Raw genomic sequence first — 11,287 nt, 5'->3', positions numbered from 1 at the left:
AGATGCCTCTTGAGTACTGTTGGATGCAGCTTGCAATCCATTCAGACTCTGAGAAATCATATTGACTTGCTAAGTCAATATTTTATTCTGAGCCAATATGGCATTCAGAGTATCAATTTCAAGAACTCCCTTACTCTGAGGCGTCCCATTACTCACATGATTCCTTTCAGAAGTGTACATGAACTTGTTATTTGTAACCATGTCAATGAGTTCCTGAGCTTCTGCAGGCGTTTTCTTTAGGTGAATGGATTCACCTACAGAATGGTCTAATGACATCTTTGATAATTCAGACAGACCATCATAGAATATATCCAGGATGGTCCATTCTGAAAGCATGTCAGAAGGACACTTTTTGGTCAGTTGATTATATCTCTCCCAAGCTTCATAGAGGGATTCACCTTCTTTCTGTTTGAAGGTTTGAACATCCACTCTAAGCTTGCTAAGCTTTTGAGGAGGAAAGAACTTAGCTAAGAAAGCCGTGACCAGCTTATCCCAAGAGTTCAGGCTATCTTTAGGTTGAGAGTCCAACCATATTCTAGCTCTGTCTCTTACAGCAAACGGGAAAAGCATAAGCCTGTAGACCTCGGGATCAACCCCATTGGTCTTAACAGTATCACAGATTTGCAAGAATTCAGTTAAGAACTGAAAAGGATCTTCTGATGGAAGTCCATGAAACTTGCAATTCTGTTGCATCAGAGAAACTAATTGAGGCTTTAGCTCAAAATTGTTTGCTCCAATGGCAGGGATTGAGATGCTTCTTCCATGTAAATTAGAATTTGGTGCAGTAAAGTCACCAAGCATCTTCCTTGCACCTCTACCATTATTATTGGTTTCGGCCATCTCTACTTCTTTTTCGAAAATTTTAGTAAAGTCCTCTTCAGAGTGTTGTGTTTTAGCTTCTCTTAGCTTCCTCTTCAGAGTCCTTTCAGGTTCTGGATCAGCTTCAACAAGAATGTTCTTGTCCTTACTCCTACTCATATGAAAAAGAAGGGAACACAAAAGAAAATATAGAATCCTCTATGTCACAGTATAGAGATTCCTTATGTGAGTAGAAGAAGAAAAGAATAGAAGAAGAGGAATTCGAACACCAAGAGGAAGAGAGGGTTCAAATTTTGAGATGAAGAGAAGTGTTAGTAAATAAATAAATAATTAGAAGGAGATGATAGAGGGAAGAATTCAAAAATTAGAAGAAGAAAAAAAGGAAAATATTTTTTTATTTTTATTTTATTTATTAATTAGTATTCGAAAATGTTAGAAGAAACAATTAATTAGTTAAAAAGATTTTTGAAAAAGAGGGAGGTGATTTTCGAAAATTAGGAGAGAGAAAAGTAGTTAGGTGGTTTTGAAAAAGATAAGAATCAAACAAAAAGATAAGATTAATTGAAAAAGATTTGAAAATCAATTTTGAAAAGATAAGAAGTTAGAAAAGATTTTGAAATTGATTTTGAAAAAGATGTGATTGAAATTTATTTTGAAAAAGATTTGAAAAAAAAATTTAAAAAGATTTGATTTGGAAAATTAAAGTTGATTACTTGACTAACAAGAAACAAAAAGATATGATTTTAAAATTTAAAGATTGAACCTTTTTTAATAGGCAAGTAACAACTTGAAAAATTTTTGAATTAAAACATTAAATGTTAGCATTAATTTCGAAAATATGAAATGGAAATAAGAAAAAGATTTTGAAAATAAATTTTGAAAATTTCGAAATTGTGAAAGAAAAAATGAAAAAGATTTAATTTTTGAAAAAGATTTGAAAAAGATAGAATTTTTAAATTGAAAATTTGATTTGACTCATAAGAAACAACTAAATTTTAAAACGTTTTGAAAAAGTCAACTCAAATTTTCGAATTTTATGAGAAGAAAAAGGGAAAGATATTTTTTTATTTTTGAATTTTAATGATGAGAGAGAAAAACATCAAAAAGACTCGACATAAAAATTATGAATCAAAACAAGAAAAATATTCAAGAATACTTTGAATGTCAAGATGAACACCAAGAACACTTTGAATGTCAAGATGAACATCAAGAGCATGTTTTTCAAAATTTTTAAGAAAAGAAAAGCATGCAAGACACCAAACTTAAAAATTTTTAATGTTAAGACACTAACAAATTGAAAATGCATATGAAAAACAAGAAAAGACACAAAACATAAAAATGCAAAGATCAAACAAAGCAAATCATCAAGAACAACTTGAAGATTATGAAGAACACCATGCATGAGTTTTCAAAAAATGCACAAATTTTAAAAACATGCAATTGACACCAAACTTAAAATTTAACACTAAACTTAAACAAGAAACACAATATTTTTGGTTTTTATGATTTTATTAATTTTTTTGGTATTTTTCGAAAATTATTTTGGGAAAAACGAAAAAGAAGAAATTTTTTTTTGTATTTTTTGAAAATAAGAAATAAAAAGCTTAAAATTAAAATAAAATTACCTAATCTGAGCAACAAGATGAAACGTCAGTTGTCCAAACTCGAACAATCCCCGGCAACAGCGCCAAAAACTTGGTGCACGAAATCGCGATCGTTCATTCCTTGGTAACAGCGCTGAAAACTTAATACGCACGTTCATAATCTTAGTTCTTCTTCACAACTTCGCACAATTAACCAGCAAGTGCACTGGGTCGTCCAAGTAATAAACCTTATGTGAGTAAGGGTCGATCCCACAGAGATTTTTGGCTTGAAGCAAGCTATGGTCACCTTGTAAATCTCAGTCAGCCGGATTCAAATGATTATAGAGTTTTAATAATTAAAAGATAATTAAAATATAAAATAAAGATAGAGATACTTATGTAATTTCATTGGTGAGAATTTCAGATAAGCGTATGGAGATGCTTTGTTTCTTCTGATTCTCTGCTTTCCTATCGCCTTCATTCAACCCTTCTTACTCCTTTCTATGGCAAGCTGTATGTAGGGTATTACCGTTGTCAATGGCTACTTCCCGTCCTCTCAGTGAAAATGGTCCAAGATGCGCTGTCACCGCACGGCTAATCATCTGTCAGTTCTCGATCATACTGAAATAGGATTCAATAATCCTTTTGCGTCTGTCACTACGTCCAGCACTCGCGAGTTTGAAGCTCGTCACAGCTATCCCTTCCCAGATCCTACTCGGAATACCACAGATAAGGTTTAGACTTTTCGGATCTCAAGAATGGCCGCCAATAATTCTAGCCTATACCACGAAGACTCTAATCGTAGATCAGGAGGCTAAGAGATACACATTCAAGCTTGTTTTCATGTAGAACGGAAGTGTTTGTCAGGCACGCGTTCATAAGTGAGAATGATGATGAGCATCACATAATCATCACATTCATCATGTTCTTGTGTGCGAATGAATATCTTAGAGAAGAAATAGGCTTGAATTGAATAGAAAAACAATAGTGCTTTGCATTAATTCATGAGGAACAGCAGAGCTCCACACCTTAATCTATGGTGTGTAGAAACTCTACCGTTGAAAATACATAAGTGAAGATAGTCCAGGCATGGCCGAATGGCCAGCCTCCATAAAGGTCTAAGATAGCATAAAACTGATCAAAGATGTAAATACAATAGTAAAAAGTCCTATTTATATTAAACTAGTTACTAGGCTTTACAGAAATGAGTAAATGATGCAGAAATCTACTTTCGGACCCACTTGGTGTGTGCTTGGGTTGAGCATTGAAGCTTTCACGTGTAGAGGTCTTCCTTGGAGTTAAACGCCAGTTTGTAACTTGTTTCTGGCGTTTAACTCTGCTTTGCAACCTGTTTCTGGCGTTTAACTCCAGAATAGGGCAGGGAGCTGGCATTGAACGCCAGTTTGCGTCATCTAAACTCGGGCAAAGTGTAACGGCCTAGCTTTTAGCCTCGAAGAAACAGCGGTTTTTCGGGATCAAACGGAAATTTTATGGAATTTTTAGGAATTTTAGTGCATATAAGCACCTCTGCTGCACAGGTGCTGTGTCATCAAGCTGCTGAGTCAGCAGCTTGACAGCACCAGACACCTCTCCCGATCTAAGTAAGCACGTCGTGAAAAGTTGCGATTTTAAGCCACTTCGAGTCCGAATTTCAAAATTCTGATTTTCGTGGTTAGTCTCTATGTTACGAGCCGATCTCGAATTTCGAGAGAAAAATTATATTAATATAATATTTATATATTATTATTTTATTTGGAATATTATATTATTATTTTTTCTGTTGTGGTTAATGTTCATCTATGTTTAGTAATATAATAACTGAGCTAGAAAATCTATCGGTAATGGATAATACCAGCATTCCTAGATGAACTTAGCAATGCTAATGCTTCATCATATATCGTTTATTCTCATGATTATCATGTTACTAGTATCATTTATACTAGTAAAGCTCATGCTTATCCTTTAGTAGTGTAATATGATGTATCTAGTTTTAGTAATTATCTCCAGAATGATATTTTATTATTAAACTCTTATGAGTCAGCACCCAGTGACACGTGGCTCTCCCAGAGTTAGCCACCACATGTTTCCTTTCTTTCTCTCCAAGCAAAGCTTTCTTAAGGAAAAAGTAAGAAACACTTGTATTCTAATACATCTAGCTTTAGTAATTATCCTTTCTTGAGATATTTTTACACCAAACTTTAGGATAATGCTTATCCTAACCCATGGTCTCCTAGGCATCATCATTACCATCAACTTTTCTTCCAAACAAGCTAGAATTTTCGAAATTCTTGAGAGAGAAATGGAAGAACTTCCATGAAAACTTCCATGAAAGCTTCAAGCTTCTTTCTCAAACTAAAACCCCTATCAAAAATCTAATCCGACCAAAGTGTTCACCTCTTCCTCCTCTTCATGTCTATGACAATTTTTAAGGAGTAAATCAAGGTATGATGGCTGCTCCTCCTCATTGAAGTTTCAGCCATGGTGGAAACTCAAGCTAATGGTGTTTTCTTCATGTTCTCTTCGGATCTCTTGTTCAACCACCATAGGCTCTAAGTAAACGTGATTTCTAGCTGCCTTAAGGTGAGAATAACCTTCTTTTCATCATCATGAAGCTTTAGCCTTCATGATTCATAAGGATCTAAAGTTGTTTTTGATGTTAAGTCAGGCGTAAAAGTGCTTTTTGAAGCTTGTTCTTGGTTCAACTCTTGGCAGCTGCAAAGGAGGTAAAGTTTGGTAAATTAATCAATGATTTGTTGCGTTCTTGAAGTGTTAAATCAGATCTTGTTGCTTGAGCTTGATTTTGAGTGTTTCTGTGATGGTTTGATCATGAAATCTTATTGTTTAATGCTTGGAAATCATGTTTTTGATGGTTCTGAAGTTGTTGTTGTTGTTGTTGCTGGAAAACGTGGCTTTCCAGCCATGAAATTCATGATATTTGATGTGTTTTTAATGTGTATTTGATGGCTGAAACATTGCTCTTTGGTTTGGTCAAAATCAGGTAAAAATCGGTTACCGAAAAGTTTGAAAACTGGTTGAAAATGAAGCTGAAATCTGATGAACTTTTGAAAAAATATTTTTGGTCTTTGAAGGACAAGAAAACATTGGTTTTGATGATTTTGGGGTCAAATTATAATTATTAGAAAGTTTGGGGTTGAAAGTTAATTAATGAAAAATTGAGGGACCAAAGTGCAAATATTAAAAGTTAAGGGGTTAAAATACAATTTCCAAAAAGTTCAGGGGTCAAAATACAATTTTTGAAAGTTGAATAAAATATTATTATTTTAATATTAAAATAGTAAAAGTATTATTTTATTAATAATATTATTTTATTAATAATAATGAAATATTGACAAAAAGGCAGTTTTCTCTAAAAGCTTTAGGAAAGTAGTTTTGAGTCTAGAATTTCCTAATTCTCTTTATTAAATACCTAAGGAAAGATATAAGAAAGGGTATAGAAGTATGTAAAGTAATGAAATAAGATTTAGAAGCTTGTAATCATGTTAAAAAGAGAGGCAGTTAAAAGCTAAATAGTAGTGTGCTGTTGTAATGTTGTGATGTATACAGAGAATTATGAAATGAGATCACTGAGATGTTGTGATGCTTGATTTATGATTGTGGAAAGATGATAAAGAAGATAACAAGTGCAGAATCAAAAGTCAAAGAGAAGAGAGGAAAAGAGGATAAAGATAAAGAGTTAAGTCTTATGGCATGATATTCTATTGTATGTTCATCTGCTGCTTTTCCGTTGGCCCTAGAGGTCCTGTAGGCCGAAGTTCACCTACAGAGCATTGTTATTCCTGTAGGCCGAAGTTCACCTATAGTGAATATCAATTGTGTATCTCAGGGTGTTTCTCCTGTAGGCCGAAGTTCACCTACAGAGAGTTGTGATACCAGTAAGCCGAAGTTCACTTACAGGGGCGCCATTTCTGTAAGCCGAAGTTCACTTACAGAGGTTCCATTTCTATAGGCCGAAGTTCACCTATAGAAAGTTGTTGTGTTGTGATTGAACTATTCCTGTAAGCCGAAGTTCACTTACAGGAGTGCTATTTCTGTAGGCCGAAGTTCACCTACAGAGATAAAGCCATATCTAGGACTAGTTCCTAGGTAATGTCGGGCTGCAGTGTGTAAACCGACACATGAGCTCATTACCTGCATTAAGGCTAGACATGCATCATACTTGGTTATGCATTTCTTCCATTATGTTTGTTGTATGAATGTATGTTTTCTTTTTGTGTATTCTATTCTTTGTGTTTGTGTTATTTTTTGTATTCTTCTGTTTGTGTTCTGCTATCTGTTTTCTCTATCTTCTCTACTTATCTGTGTTTTCTATTTACTGCTTCTTTGTATTCTGCTAATAGTCTGCTAAACGACATAGAATTAATGAACGTAACTAATAACCCCGACCTTACTAAGAACTCCCCAGTTCTTACCCCTTCTCTCTCCCTATTTCCTTCAGATGGAAGCATGAGTACCCTTTCATAGTTCGCTGATGACGCTCTACCTGACTTGAGTTTTGAAGACCTAGAATGTACTTTCCCTCACATTAGTAGTTTAGAGGGACTAGGTGAGTGAAGAGTCTAGGCTAGCCTGGGCACCAGCTTATGGACTCCTTGAACAGGTCAGGGCCTGGGATGTTGTATGTATATATATATGTATAAGGTTATTATCTAGCTATATCTAGGGGTGTTCTAACTAAAGATCTATGATCTAATAAAGGCTGGATGACTGAATGATGTCAGTTGTTTGAGATGTATGAATTTATATAAATGTGTGTTTACTTTTGACTGCTTATCTTGTTGTTACTTATGATATCATCTATGTATGTTCATGCCTGACAACTTAAATGTTTTGAAAAAAAATTTACCCCGCAAAATAACAACACTTCAACAACGAATCAGGCTCATATGATAAATAATAGATAATAATTAGGAAGACAAATTAGTAGCACTCAGTTTCCGGTATGATCTAGACATACTGAAAATTGGGTCGTTACACAAAGTATGGACTATTAAATATTGCTGGAAAGCCCTGGATATCTACTTTCCAACACAATTGAAAGCGCGCTATTTGGACTCCTGTAGCTCCAGCAAATCCACTTTGAGTGCAGGGAGGTCAGAATCCAACAGTATCTGCAGTCCTTCTTCAACCTCTGAATCTGATTTTTGCTCAAGTCCCTCAATTTCAGCCAGAAAATACCTGAAATCATAGAAAAACACACAAACTCATAGTAAAGTCCAGAAATGTGATTTTTATTTAAAAAATAATAAAAATATACTAGAAACTAACTAAATCATACTAAAAACTATGTAAAAATACTGCCAAAAAGCGTATAAATTATCCGCTCATCAAAGGTTTTAATGACAGAAATAAACAGAGATTAGTGAATGAACTAGGAGGAACAAAGTTAGTTATTGAGTTGCGCCTAGGGTTAGGTATAATTTGAAAAGTTAAACTGTTTCGGTATAGACTTAATGAACCTATACTTGGGACAGGCTAACTATTCATACCGAAATTTACATAAGCTATAAATACATACGTTGAACAGAAAAACCAGAGCAGAGTAAAGAGACAAAGAGAAAAGCGTAATCAGAGCAAAGTAAAGAGACAATGAGAAAGGGGTAATATAATAAAGAGAATAGAGAAAAAGAGTATAAAAATAAAGAGTTAAGCCTTGTGGCATGATATTCTATTGTATATTCATCTGTTCCTTTTCTGTTGGCCCTAGAGGTCCTGTAGGCCCAAGTTCACCTACAGTGAATATCAATTGTGTATCTCAGGGTGTTGCTCCTGTAGGCCGAAGTTCACCTACAGAGAGTTGTGATTCCTGTAAGCTGAAGTTCACTTAGAGGGGCGCCATTTTTGTATGTCGAAGTTCACTTACAGGGGTGCCATTTCTGTTGGCCGAAGTTCACCTACAGAAAGTTGTTGTGTTGTGCTTAGACTATTCCTGTAAGCCGAAGTTCTCTTACGGGAGTGCTATTTCTATAGGTCGAAGTTCACCTACAGAGAATAAGCCATATCTAGGACTAGTTCCTAGGTAATGTCGGGCTGTAGGGTGTAAACCGACATGTGAGCTCATGGCCTGCATAGGACAGACATGCATCATACTTGGTTGTACATTTCCTCTGTTATAACTGTTAAATGAATGTATGCTTTGTTTGTTTGTATTCTATTCTCTTTGTCTGTGTTTTATTTTCTTGTATTATTTTGTTCGTGTTTTGCTTTCTGTTTTCTCTATTTTCTCTATTTATCTGTGTCTTCTATTTACTACTTTACTGTATTCTGCTATTCATCTACGAAACAACACAGAATTAATGAACTTAACTAATAACCCCAGCCCTACTAAGAATTCCTCAGTTCTTACCCCTTCTCTCTCCCTGTCCCCTTCAAATGGAAGCAAGAGTATCCTTCCGTAGTCCACTGATGATCGTTCTGTAAAAGGGTTCTGCCTTGGGTAGTTGACGATCGGATTTCTGCTAGAAAAGAAATTTTATAAGAATAATCACGTTGCAAGTATAGTTTCTAAACCAGCAAAGAATCCTTTCATAAAAAAGTTTGGTAGTCACAAGTAACAAAACCCCTAAAAAGTAATAACCAAAGTATTTAAACCTCGGGTCGTCTCTCAAGGAATTGTAGGGAGGTGTAGTTATTATTGGTTATAAATTTTCTGAGAAATTTTAAGAGTTGAATAACAGAAAAGTAAAGGATTGTGAATTATGGCAATATAAATTAAAAGAGATTTATATAATTAAATAAAAAGCCTTGATCGGGGAAAGATTAATTGGAAGTTCTATCTTTGTTGGATTTTCTCAAGTGTAGTATCAAAAGGTTGTTATTTTCACTTAGTTAACCCTTACTAAATAAAGGAAAGTCAAGTGATTGAGCTAACTCTTATCCGCAAATCCTAGTCCTCTCCCTTGGGAAGGTCTAGCGTTAGTAAATAGAGAATTAGCCAACAACTTCCAATTTAACTAATCACTTAAGCATTCCAACTCAAGTGTCTTCTTTTAATCAACCCCCAAGTCAAGTTGGGAGTCTACTCTATCAACATGTATACCATATTCGTTGTTGGGAGTTTGGAATAGAAAAGAGACATGATAATGGAAATAAAATTGAAAGCAATTAAATAAATAATAAAATTGAGAAGAAACAAATTAAATTAGCAGAGAAATTAAATTAAAGGAACATTGAACCTGGAATTGAGAAGAAGCAATCCTAAAATTAAGAGAAATCCTAAATCCTAAATCCTAAGAGAGGAGAGAGCCTCTCTCTCTAGAAACTACATCTAAAACCTAAAATTGTGAATTATGAAAGTTGTATCTATGAATAAATGGATCTCCTCACTTTATAGCCTCTAATCTGTGTTTTCTGAGCCAAAACCTGGGTCAGAAACAGCCCAGAAATTGCTGGGGGCGAATTCAAATACGTACAGGTCACTGGTTTTCTGCAGAACCATGCGTGCGCATCACTTTTCTTCAGAGAAACTATGACAAATTATATATCATTTTGAAGCCCCGGATGTTAGCTTTTCAACGCAACTAGAACTCCCTCATTTGGACCTCTGTAGCTCAAGTTATGACCGTTTGAGTGCGAAGAGGTCAGGCTGGACAGCTTAGCAGTTCCTTCAGCTTCTTGTATTCCTTCCACTTTTGCATGCTTCCTTTCCATCCTCTGAGCCATTCCTGCCATGTAATCTCTGAAATCACTTAACACACATATCATGGCATCGAATGGTATAAAGGGAAATTAATTTTTTGTAATTTAAAGGCTTGGGAAGCAAGTTTCCAATGATAGAACAAAATTAGGAAGGAAAATATAAAACTATGCAATTTATACGAATAAGTGAGTAAAGAGTTGATAAAAAGCAGTCAAATTAGTACAAGATAAACCATAGAATAGTGGTTTATCAATCTCTCCACACTTAAACATTAGCAAGTCCTCATGCTAAGTTCAAGAGAAGCTATAAAAAATGAATGGGGAAAGTAAGACTCATGAGATGCAACCTATGAATGCAACTATATGCTATGATAATTCTGTCTACTTGGTTAAAAGCAAATAAGTTCTTCAAGACAAATATAAATCAAATTCCACTAATTCAAATTATACAATAAGAAGCAATTAAACTTGTAAGAAGATAGCTCATGAAAGCAGGGAACATAGAATCAAGCATTGAACCCTCACTGATGGTGTATATACACTCTAATCACTCAAGTGTATAGGGTAATCACTCTAGTCTTCTCTAGTCATGCTTTCTAAACTTTGTTCTTCATCTAACCAATCAACAAATATCTAGTATACCAATGCAAACATCATGATGTCTTTTCAAGGTTGTAATGGGGCTAAGGTAAGGGTGAGGATATATGTATGGCCAAGTGAGCTAAAATATGAATCTTTGACTAACCTAAGTTCTCACCTAACATGCACACACTCTATGTAACTCTAAATTCATGCCTAGCTACCCATAATTCCCACTTTTACATCACATACTCATGTACCAAATTGTCCTTTATTTTATCACATATGCATTGATCTTTTATTAAACTTAACATTGGGATAATTATATATATATATATATATATATATTATTTTTATTATTTTTTTATTAAAAATATAAAAGTAAACATAACATATCAATGCACATGGAACAAAACATAGATTACAATCATAGAGAAGGAAACACACAAGAATAAAAATCATGGTTAAATAATGTAACCATATAATTAAGCTCAAATCTCACAGGTTGTGTGTTCTATGCTATAATTCATGTTCCAAATTACAATCCTCAAACAAGTTTAACACAAATTTTCAATTTAAATTAGTGAAATACTATAAAAAAGTTCTTGAAAAGAAACTCATTACTTTAACCAAGCAGTGGTAAAATATGC

The 11,287-nt window shown here is 34.3% G+C and overlaps 1 non-coding gene across 1 annotated transcript; it reads left to right on the top strand.

Annotated features, from left to right (window-relative positions):
* The first annotated feature begins 330 nt into the window (after positions 1-330).
* Positions 331-438, top strand: LOC148570750 (small nucleolar RNA R71). The gene has a single exon (XR_015908701.1). It is a non-coding gene; the product is annotated as a small nucleolar RNA R71 (small nucleolar RNA).
* Positions 439-11,287: the final 10,849 nt, after the last annotated feature.

Source organism: Arachis ipaensis, chromosome B3 (assembly GCF_059453495.1).
Source record: "Arachis ipaensis isolate K30076 ecotype BB chromosome B3, ASM5945349v1, whole genome shotgun sequence".
NCBI lineage: Eukaryota > Viridiplantae > Streptophyta > Magnoliopsida > Fabales > Fabaceae > Arachis > Arachis ipaensis.
This window is presented reverse-complemented; position numbering and strand designations above follow the sequence as displayed.